Consider the following 11,173-nt stretch of genomic DNA (forward strand, 5'->3'; position numbering starts at 1 on the left):
ATACACGAAACAATCCCCGGCAACGGCGCCAAAAACTTGGTGCACGAAATTGTGATCACTACAACTTCGCACAACTAACCAGCAAGTGCACTGGGTCGTCCAAGTAATAAACCTTACGCGAGTAAAGGTCGATCCCACAGAGATTGTTGGTATGAAGCAAGCTATGGTCACCTTGTAAATCTTAGTCAGGCAGACTCAAATGGTATGGGTGATATATGAATAAAACATAAAGATAAAGATAGAGATACTTATGCAATTCATTGGTGAGAACTTCAGATAAGCGAATGGAGATGCTTGGTCCCTTCCGTCTCTCTGCTTTCCTACTGTCTTCATCTAATCCTTCTTACTCCTTTCCATGGCAAGCTTATGCAAGGGTTTCACCGTTGTCAGTGGCTACCTCCCATCCTCTCAGTGGAAATGTTCAACGCACCCTGTCACGGCACGGCTATCCATCTGTCGGTTCTCAATCAGGCCGGAATAGAATCCAGTGATTCTTTTGCGTCTGTCACTAACGCCCCGCCCTCAGGAGTTTGAAGCACGTCACAGTCATTCAATCATTGAATCCTACTCAGAATACCACAGACAAGGTTAGACCTTCCGGATTCTCTTGAATGCCGCCATCAATTCTTGCCTATACCACGAAGACTCTGATCTCACGGAATGGCTGGCTCGTTTGTCAGGCGAGTGCTCGGTTGTCAGGCGATCAACCATGCATCGTGTATCAGGAATCCAAGAGATATTCACTCAATCTAAGGTAGAACGGAGGTGGTTGTCAGTCACACGTTCATAGGTGAGAATGATGATGAGTGTCACGGATCATCACATTCATCAAGTTGAAGAACAAGTGATATCTTGGAACAAGAACAAGCGGAGTTGAATAGAAGAACAATAGTAATTGCATTAATACTCGAGGTACAGCTGAGCTCCACACCTTAATCTATGGTGTGTAGAAACTCCACCGTTGAAAATACATAAGAACAAGGTCTAGGCATGGCCGTGAGGCCAGCCCCCAAAGAGGGTTCAATCATAAAAACATGATCAAAAGATGATCTAGAGATCTAAAGTGATCAAAAGATGAAAATACAATAGTAAAAGGTCCTATTTATAGAGAACTAGTAGCTTAAGAATTACAAAGGTGAGTAAATGACATAAAAATCCACTTCCGGGCCCACTTGGTGTGTGCTTGGGCTGAGGATTGAAGCATTTTTGTGTAGAGACTCTTCTTGGAGTTAAACGCCAGCTTTTGTGCCAGTTTGGGCGTTTAACTCCCACTTTGGTGCCAGTTCCGGCGTTTAACGCTGGGAAATCTGAAGGTGACTTTGAACGCCGGTTTGGGCCATCAAATCTTGGGCAAAGTATGGACTATCATATGTTGCGGGAAAGCCTAGGATGTCTACTTTCTAACGCCGTTGAGAGCGCGCCAATTGGGCTTCTGTAGCTCCAGAAAATCCACTTCGAGTGCAGGGAGGTCAGAATCCAACAGCATCTGCAGTCCTTTTCAGTCTCTGAATCAGATTTTTGCTCAGGTCCCTCAATTTCAGCCAGAAAATACCTGAAATCACAGAAAAACACACAAACTCATAGTAAAGTCCAGAAAAGTGAATTTTAACTAAAAACTAATAAAAATATACTAAAAACTAACTAGATCATACTAAAAACATACTAAAAACAATGCCAAAAAGCGTATAAATTATCCGCTCATCACAACACCAAACTTAAATTGTTGCTTGTCCTCAAGCAACTAAAAATCAAATAAGATAAAAAGAAGAGAATATGCAATGAATTCCAAAAACATCTATGAAGATCAGTATTAATTAGATGAGCGGGGCTTTCAGCTTTTTGCCTCTGAATAGTTTTGGCATCTCACTCTATCCTTTGAAATTCAGAATGATTGGCTTCTTTAGGAACTCAGAATCCAGATAGTGTCATTGATTCTCCTAGTTAAGTATGATGATTCTTGAACACAGCTACTTTTTGAGTCTTGGCCGTGGCCCAAAGCACTCTGTCTTCCAGTATTACCATCGGATACATACATGCCACAGACACATAATTGGGTGAACCTTTTCAGATTGTGGCTCAGCTTTGCTAGAGTCCCCAATTAGAGGTGTCCAGGGTTCTTAAGCATACTCTTTTTGCCTTGGATCACAACTTTATTTCTTTCTTTTTCTTTTTCTCTCTTTTTTTTTCGCTTTTTCTTCTCTTTTTTTTTTTGTATTCACTGCTTTTTCTTGCTTCAAGAATCATTTTTATGATTTTTCAGATCCTCAGTAACATGTCTCCTTTTTCATCATTCTTTCAAGAGCCAACATTCATGAACCACAATGCCAAAAAGCGTATAAATTATCCGCTCATCATCGATCTCGAACGAGATCTTTGGTACTGATCGGTGCAGTTGAATCTGACTTGATGATGGTGGCCAGAGCCACTGTGTCTGACTTTTTGGACTTGGTGGTGGTGTTGATCCTTTGTTGGGCCCACTTGTAGAACTCCTACTAGTGGCTTTGAATGCGGAACGTTTCTTTTCATTTATTACACGCGTTTTGCACTTTCTGGGAAACATGCGAGGGTTTAAAAACCCATTAACTTCTCCCTTCGCCATTTCTTTTGCCTCCCACTTTCTCATTTCATTTTGAATTTCACCAAAGCTTCCCTTTTCCTTTTCTCTTTCTCTTGTTTCCTGTAACTTCCCCCTTTCTCTTTGCCCCTCTGTTTCGTCTCTGACTCTTTGTTTCTCTTGCTTCCAAGTTTTTACATCTTCGTGCTCTCCTTGCTTTCGGAAGTGATTGTTGGTGTGGGCTTGCCATTTGCTTCTGTCTTCATCGCCTTCTTACTTTACAGGTTGGTCCTTTTTTCTTTTTCTTTCTTTCCACGCTATTTTAGGCTTGAAAAGTTTTGATCTTGCATGGTTTCATTTTAGAAAGCTTGAATCTTTTCTGTGTTTGTCGTGCATCTGTGTGCTTTGAGGGTTTCTTTGATGAGTCGTTATTTTGTTAGAGAAGGATCTTAATCTTTTTCTGTTTGTAGCTTGTAGTAGTGAACCTATTTGATTCTGAAAAAGGTTGAGTCTTTGATGATCCCCACTTTGCATGTTTGATGTTGATAGTTCCTTTTGCTGATAAACTCTTTGATTTGTCAATTTTGATGACTTTTTGATTTGTGACTTTCTTTTAGGAGTGTTTTCTTGTTGAAAGAGGGTTATTTTCCTCTTGAGAGATGTCGAGATGTAGACTTATAGATTTTTCCTGAGTCCTTATTCTGTTACTGCCTCCAAAGGATGCCCCTGGACCTTGGTGTGAGTCTTGGGGTCTCCTTTCGCTGTTGTATGCTTTAGTATGAGTTATATCCATATTTGTCCGAGCTGATTTCTTAATTTGCCCGAGCTATTTTGGTTAGTAACCCATTTTTCATTTCTTATTGTAGGACTAGTTGACCCATGTCTTCTCGCAAAAATATTGTCGAGACATCCTCCAAATTCCCCGAGGGCATGTCTGATTGGCTAGACTCCCTCGTCCTTATGTGCGTTTCAGTGGTTAACCCTGAATACTGTGCGGAGCTTAGAAAACACCACTCTCTTACGGTGAGAACCCACCAAACTCGCCCACATGGCCCATTTCATGGTGAGCCGTATCGGCGGCCGGCGCTCTGCGTTCTATCTAGGTTCCGCTCTTACGTTCTAACGCCATCTTACTATCATAAAAGTTATTTCATTCCAGAGTCTTATAGGGTGAGTTCTTCGTTCTGTCGTCGACCCTATCTATGTTTCTACGATGGCCCAAGAATTGGTATGCATGCCTTAGAGATCTCATACAGCAACAGGTACTCACAGAATCTTATACGTTTTCCTTCATATTGGGCTAGTAACCAAATCTATAGTAGTAGGGATCAGGAAAAGAACTATGAATTAGTAGCACGTGATTCCGACGAGAGGGTTTGCTTTCCTTCTCTGATTCAGGGGGAACGTCCCTTCTTTTATGCTTACGATTACTTTTTTAGCCAAATGAACATTACCCTTCCTTTTACCTTTTTCGAGACCGATTTGTTGTGGTCATGTAATGTTGCTCTGTCCTAGCTCCATCCGAACTCCTGGGGCTTTATTAAGATTTTTTAGTTGCTGTGCCAAGAATTGGGTGTCAAGCCTTCTCAAACTCTCTTTCTTTACCTCTTTGTTTTGACCAAACCTGGGACTTCCAAAAAGAAAGCTTCTTGGATTTCTTTCCAGTCTGTCCAGGGAAAGAAAGTGTTTTCTATGTATGATGAGTCCTTTAAGGATTTTAAGAACTACTTCTTTAAGGTCCGAGCTGTTGAGGGAGCTCGACCATTTTTCTTAGAGCCGAATAATGAACCTGCTTTCCCCCTATGCTGGCAAAAGAATGCCGTGGTGTCTAGATATTCATGGGAGATACTTGATGAGGTCGAGCAGGCTTTTGTGAATGTGTTAGAGGAGATTTGGGGGTAACCTCCTCATCTTGATACGAAGAGGTTTTTAGGGGATTCCTCACTTCTCCGAGCTGAGCTGGGTATTGGTCGACTTCTTTTTTGCAGTTGTTCACTTGATTTTATTTATTTTCTTCCAGTTTTGTGACTTGGTTCTTGCTGTGTTTTTCAGAGATGGTTAAGAATAATGATTCAATGAAGCCCTTTAAGAAGGAGAGGAATGCTACGGCCGCCCAGAACATATCGGCCAAGGTTATTAGGGAAGGATCTTCTCAAGTCCCTCCTAAGAAGCCGATCTTGAGCACTTATGGGCCGAAGAGGGTGATCCCTCTTCCTCAAGTCCATTTGGTTGATCCTCCCCAAACTTCTGCTGCTACTTCTTCTCCTACTGCCGGTCCTCTTCGAGAAAGACAGAGGACTGTTGAACCCTTTAATTTCAATGCCCCTGATTTTGACGCTGTGTGATTTGTTGATCAGTAAATTTCTCTTTATGGTGTTATCCCTACTGACGATGTATCCATTCTTTGTCATCTGGACTTTAGTACCCGAAGCGGCATTAAGATGGCTCACATAGGTGTAGCCTTATTCCAAACTACCCAGGATCTTCCTGTTCATGCGACGAAGGCTTTCATGGAGGAGGCCAAATCAGAATATGATAGGATCAAGGGGTTGAAGGAGGAACTTGAGAAGAAGGTGGCAGAGCTAGAGAAAGAGTCGGAAGGTGAGAAGAATCGGGCTACTGCTGTGGTGGCTTCTGTAAATCTGGCTGAGGAGATCGTGCAGAAGCATAAGGATAGCTATGTCCGGACTTATAGTGAATTGATTGAGGCCAGAGAGAAGGTGGAGTCTATTCAAGCTGACTACACCGAGCTCTAAGGGCATTTTGTGGGTAGTGTGAATGCCGCCTATGAAAATCTAAAAGCCCAGGTTCAAGTCCTTACGCCTGAGCTTGACTTGACTCTCTTTAGCTTGGACAACGTTGTAGAGAATGATAAGATTGTCCCGGATGGTGATGATGAGGATGTAGATCCTCCGCCTGTGCCATCGGCCAAGGCTTCTGTTGCTGTGACTTCTTCCACCCCTTCTACTGAGGTCAGCCATCCTGAGTCCGATCCCGACGTGCAAATCCTAACTCGGGAGGATTGGATCGTAGATGCGATTCCTACAAGGATTATTTTTCCCTCCCAAACTAAGGATGCCGCTTCTAAGGAGAATTTGGACCCTTGATGATTTTTTCTTTGGCGTGTTTTGTATAGCCCGGTTTGTGGGCTTTTGAACTCTGGTTTTTATAATTTTGTGGTTCTTTGACATTTTAGTTGCTTTAGCAACTTTAATTTAGGAGAATAAACAAATACTTTCCAACTCATGAGGTTGACTTGCTGGTAGCCTTCTGAGTTTTTGTAGTAGCTTTGTTTCTTCTTGACGTGTTTGGAGATAACTTTTTGGCACTTTCCAGGAATCTTAAGAGTGTTGGAGCTTTCTGCTGTCTGACCTCTTTTGATTGCTCTTGTGTTTGCTTATTTCCTGCTTTGGTCAAAGTGACCTTTTGAGGCTAGTTTTGAACACTTGTAGTGAGGTCATGGCTTTCTTGGGTCGAGCTGTGTCCCTTCTAGCACACGCCTTTCATCAAACTGCCTCGAGTTATTTCTAGTAATCCCTTGGGTTTACTTTTTTTATAACTCTGTCGCTTTAGTTTGGCTTGGGCCGACTTCTTCATGTCGGTCCCTTCTCAAGTTATTTCCTAGTAAACCACTTTTAGTTGGACCTTGTTGGGTCTCCTTTTATGGATTACTTTTTATAACTTTTTGTAGCTTTTTTGGGCCGACTTCGTCATGTCGGTCCCTTTGAAGTTATTTCTAGTAATCCATTTTCAGGGCTGGCCAGGCCTCTTTTCTATGGATTTACTTTTTATAACTTTTTTGTTCGACTGGTCTGACTTCTTTTTGTCGGTCCGTCTTTAAGTTATTTCTAGCAACCCATTTTTGTTAAGACCTTGTCAGGTCTTTTCCTATGGATCACTTTTGATAACTTCTTGCATTATTCTATTTTCATCACTTTTCATCTTGCTGATTTTATAGAAATCGGTCAGTGTGTTTGATCTTTGCTTGGCCGACTTTGGATGAATTCGGTTTTCATTTTGTCGACCTTGTCGGGCGGTGAATTTGGTTTTCACTTTGCCGATCTGTAGCTTTATAATCGGGCGATGAATTTTTGCGTTTCAGATTAATGCGTCTTGATAAGGAGAATTTGTAGAAAATCTGAAAAAACTTTATTTGAAATAGAAAATATGCGAATATATACATGTGGATGCTTACCCTTCGTTAGGTCAGGTAATTTTGCAGATCTTGTCTTGGTGCCTCGTTCAAAAACCTTTTCAGAAGAAAGAGTGCACTTCTAGCCTAAGATCTTTTTATTACCTCTAACTATAATACCTTCTTAGGTTGCAGGCGTGCCATGACCTTAGTAGGTCTCGCCCCTCGAGTTTGGACACTTTGTAGTAGCCTTTTCTTAGTACCTCTGTGACTCGGTAGGGTCCTTTCCAGTTAGCCACTAGCTTTCCCTCTCCAGGTCGACTTGTTTCGATATCATTTCGGATTAGGATGAGGTCATTGTTGGCGAAGCTTCGCTGCACTACCTTTCGATTGTACCTTGAGGCCATGCAACGTTTTAACGCTTCTTCTCTGATCCGAGCTTTTTCTCAAATTTCTGGGAGTAGGTCAAGCTCTTCCCTTTGATGTTAGAAGTTGGCTTCGACATTTTAGAGGATCGTTCTAGGAGATCCTTCTTCGACTTTTACCAGTATCATTGCCTCCTTTCCATAAGCCAATCGGAAAGGTGATTCCTTTGTGGTGGAATGTGGAGTTGTCCGATATGTCCATAGGACCTGTGGGAGCTCTTCAGCCCAGGCTCCCTTTGCGTCCTGTAGCCTCTGTTTTGACTCGGCTAATATGACTTTATTGGCAGCTTCTGCTTGTCCATTAGCCTGCGGGTGTTCTACGGACGTGAATTGGTGCTTTATTTTCAGGTCGGCCACTAATTTTCTAAACCCTGCATTTGTGAATTGAGTGCCATTGTCTTTGGTAATGGAGTAAGAAACCCCAAACCTTGTGACAATATTTTTATATAGGAATTTTTGACTTCTTTGAGCAGTGGCGTTAGCTAAGGGCTCAGCTTCAATCCATTTTGTGAAATAATCTACTCCTACAATGAGGAACTTGACCTGTCCCGATCCTTGAGGGAAGGGCCCGAGGAGGTCGAGCCCCCATTTTGCAAATGGCCAAGGTGATCCTACGCTGATGAGTTCCTCTGGTGGGGCGATGTGGAAGTTAGCATGTTTCTGACATGGTGGACATCTCTTAACGAACTCGGTGGCTTCTTTTTGCAGAGTTGGTGGTGCACGAAATTGTGATCAATACTTTTTAACACACAGAACAATCCCCGGTAATGGCTCCAAAGACTTGGAGCTCAATACCATGGCATAAACACAACTTCGCACAACTAACCAGCAAGTGCACTGGGTCGTCCAAGTAATAAACCTTACGTGAGTAAGGGTCGATCCCACGGAGATTGGTGGTATGAAGCAAGCTATGGTCACCTTGTAAATCTCAGTCAGGCAGACTCAATTGGGTATAGATGATGAATAAAGCATAAAGATAAAGATAGAGATACTTATGTATATCATTGGTGTAAGAGCTTCAGACAAGCGCATGAAGATGCCTTCCCTTCCGTCTCTCTGCTTTCCTACTGTCTTCATCCAATCCTTCCTACTCCTTTCCATGGCAAGCTTATGCAAGGGTTTCACCGTTGTCAGTGGCTACCTCCCATCCTCTCAGTGAAAATACGTCCCTGATGCTCTGTCACAGCATAGGCTAATCATCTGTCGGTTCTCAATCAGACCGGAATAGAATCCAGTGATTCTTTTGGCGTCTGTCACTAACGCCCCGCCCTCAGGAGTTTGAAGCACGTCACAGTCATTCAATCATTGAATCCTACTTAGAATACCACAGACAAGGTTAGACCTTCCGGATTCTCTTGAATGCCGCCATCAGTTCTTGCCTATACCACGAAGACTCTGATCTCACGGAATGGCTGGCTCGTTTGTCAGGCGAGCACTCGGTTGTCAGGCGATCAACCATGCATCATGCAATCAGAAATCCAAGAGATATTCACTAAGCCTCAGATGCTTGTAGAACAAGAATGGTTGTCAGTCACCTTGTTCATAGGTGAGAATGGTGATGAGTGTCAATCATCACCTTCATCAAGTTGAAGATCAAGTGATATCTTGGACAAAGAACAAGCGGAATTGAATGGAAGAACAATAGTAATTGCATTAATACTCGAGGTACAGCAGAGCTCCACACCTTAATCTATGGTGTGCAGAAACTCCACCGTTGAAAATACATAAGAACAAGGTCTAGGCATGGCCGAATGGCCAGCCTCCCAAAGTGATCAAAAGATCTAAAGAAAAAGGTTCCAAAGACCAGAAGATGCTAATACAATAGTAAAAGGTCCTACTTATAGAAAACTAGTAGCCTAAGGTGTACAGAAATGAGTAAATGACATAAAAATCCACTTCCGGGCCCACTTGGTGTGTGCTTGGGCTGAGCAATGAAGCATTTTCGTGTAGAGACTCTCCTTGGAGTTAAACGCTAGCTTTTATGCCAGTTTGGGCGTTTAACTCCCATTTAGGTGCCAGTTCCGGCGTTTAACGCTGGAATTTCTTGAGGTGAATTTGAACGCCGGTTTGGGTCATCAAATCTTGGGCAAAGTATGGACTATCATATATTGCTGGAAAGCCCAGGATGTCTACGTTCCAACGCCGTTGAGAACGCGCCAATTGGGCTTCTGTAGCTCCAGAAAATCCACTTCGAGTGCAGGGAGGTCAGAATCCAACAGCATCTGCAGTCCTTTTCAGTCTCCGGATCAGATTTTTGCTCAGAACCTTCAATTTCAGCCAGAAAATACCTGAAATCACAAAAAAACACACAAACTCATAGTAAAGTCCAGAAAAGTGAATTTTAAATAAAAACTAATAAAAATATACTTAGAACTCAACTAAAACTACCAAAAACATACTAAAAACAATGCCAAAAAGCGTACAAATTATCCGCTCATCACAACACCAAACTTAAATTGTTGCTTGTCCCCAAGCAACTGAAGATCAAATAAGATAAAAAGAAGAGAATATGCAATGAACTCCAAAAACATCTATGAAGATCAGTATTAATTAGATGAGCGGGGCTTTTAGCTTTTTGCCTCTGAATAGTTTTGGCATCTCACTTTATCCTTTGGAACTCAGAATGATTGGCTTCTTTAGGAACTCAGAATCCAGATAGTGTTATTGATTCTCCTAGTTAAGTATGATGATTCTTGAACACAGCTACTTTATGAGTCTTGGCTGTGGCCCAAAGCACTCTGTCTTCCAGTATTACCACCGGATACATACATGCCACAGACACATAATTGGGTGAACCTTTTCAGATTGTGACTCAGCTTTGCTAAAGTCCCCAACTAGAGGTGTCCAGGGTTCTTAAGCACACTCTTTTTGCCTTGGATCACAACTTTATTTCTTTCTTTTTCTTTCTTTTTCTTTTTTTTCTCTTTTCGGTTTTTTTTTTCGCTTGCTTCCTTCTTTTTTTTTGTATTCACTGCTTTTTCTTGCTTCAAGAATCATTTTTATGATTTTTCAGATCGTCAGTAACATGTCTCCTTTTTCATCATTCTTTCAAGAGCCAACATTCATGAGCCACAAATTCAAAAGACATATGCACTGTTCAAGCATACATTTAGAGAACAAAAGTGTTGCCACCACATCAAAATAATTAAACTGTTATAAAATTCAAAATTCATGCAATTCTTTTCTTTTCAATTTAAGCATGTTTTTATTCAAGGGAGGTGATGGATTCATAGGACATTCATAACTTTAAGGCATAGACACTAAGACACTAATGATCACAAGACACAAACATAGATAATCATAAGCACTAAAATTCGAAAAACAGAAGAATAAAGAACAAGGAAATCAAGGAATGGGTCCACCTTAGTGATGGCGGCTCTTCCTTCCTCTTGAAGGTCCTATGGAGTGCTTGAGCTCCTCAATGTCTCTTCCTTGTCTTTGTTGCTCCTCTCTCATGATTCTTTGATCTTCTCTTATTTCATGGAGGAGAATGGAGTGTTCTTGGTGCTCCACCCTTAGTTGTCCCATGTTGGAACTTAATTCTCCTAGGGAGGTGTTTAGTTGCTCCCAATAGTCTTGTGGAGGAAAGTGCATCCCTTGAGGTATCTCAGGGATCTCATGATGAGAGGGGTCTCTTGTGTGCTCCATCCTTTTCTTGGTAATGGGCTTATCCTCATCAATGGTGATGTCTCCCTCTATGTCAACTCCAACTGAATAACAGAGGTGACAAATGAGGTGAGGAAAGGCTAACCTTGCTAAGGTAGAGGACTTATCCGCCACCTTGTAGAGTTCTTGGGCTATAACCTCATGAACTTCCACTTCTTCTCCAATCATGATGCTATGGATCATGATGGCCCGGTCTAAAGTAACTTCGGACCGGTTGCTAGTGGGAATGATTGAGCGTTGGATAAACTCCAACCATCCTCTAGCCACGGGTTTGAGGTCATGCCTTCTCAATTGAACCGGCTTGCCCCTTGAATCTCTCTTCCATTGTGCGCCCTCTTCACATATGATTGTGAGGACTTGGTCCAACCTTTGATCAAAGTTGACCCTTCTTGTGTA

This window comes from Arachis stenosperma, chromosome 9, assembly GCF_014773155.1.
Source record: "Arachis stenosperma cultivar V10309 chromosome 9, arast.V10309.gnm1.PFL2, whole genome shotgun sequence".
Taxonomy (NCBI): Eukaryota; Viridiplantae; Streptophyta; class Magnoliopsida; order Fabales; family Fabaceae; genus Arachis; species Arachis stenosperma.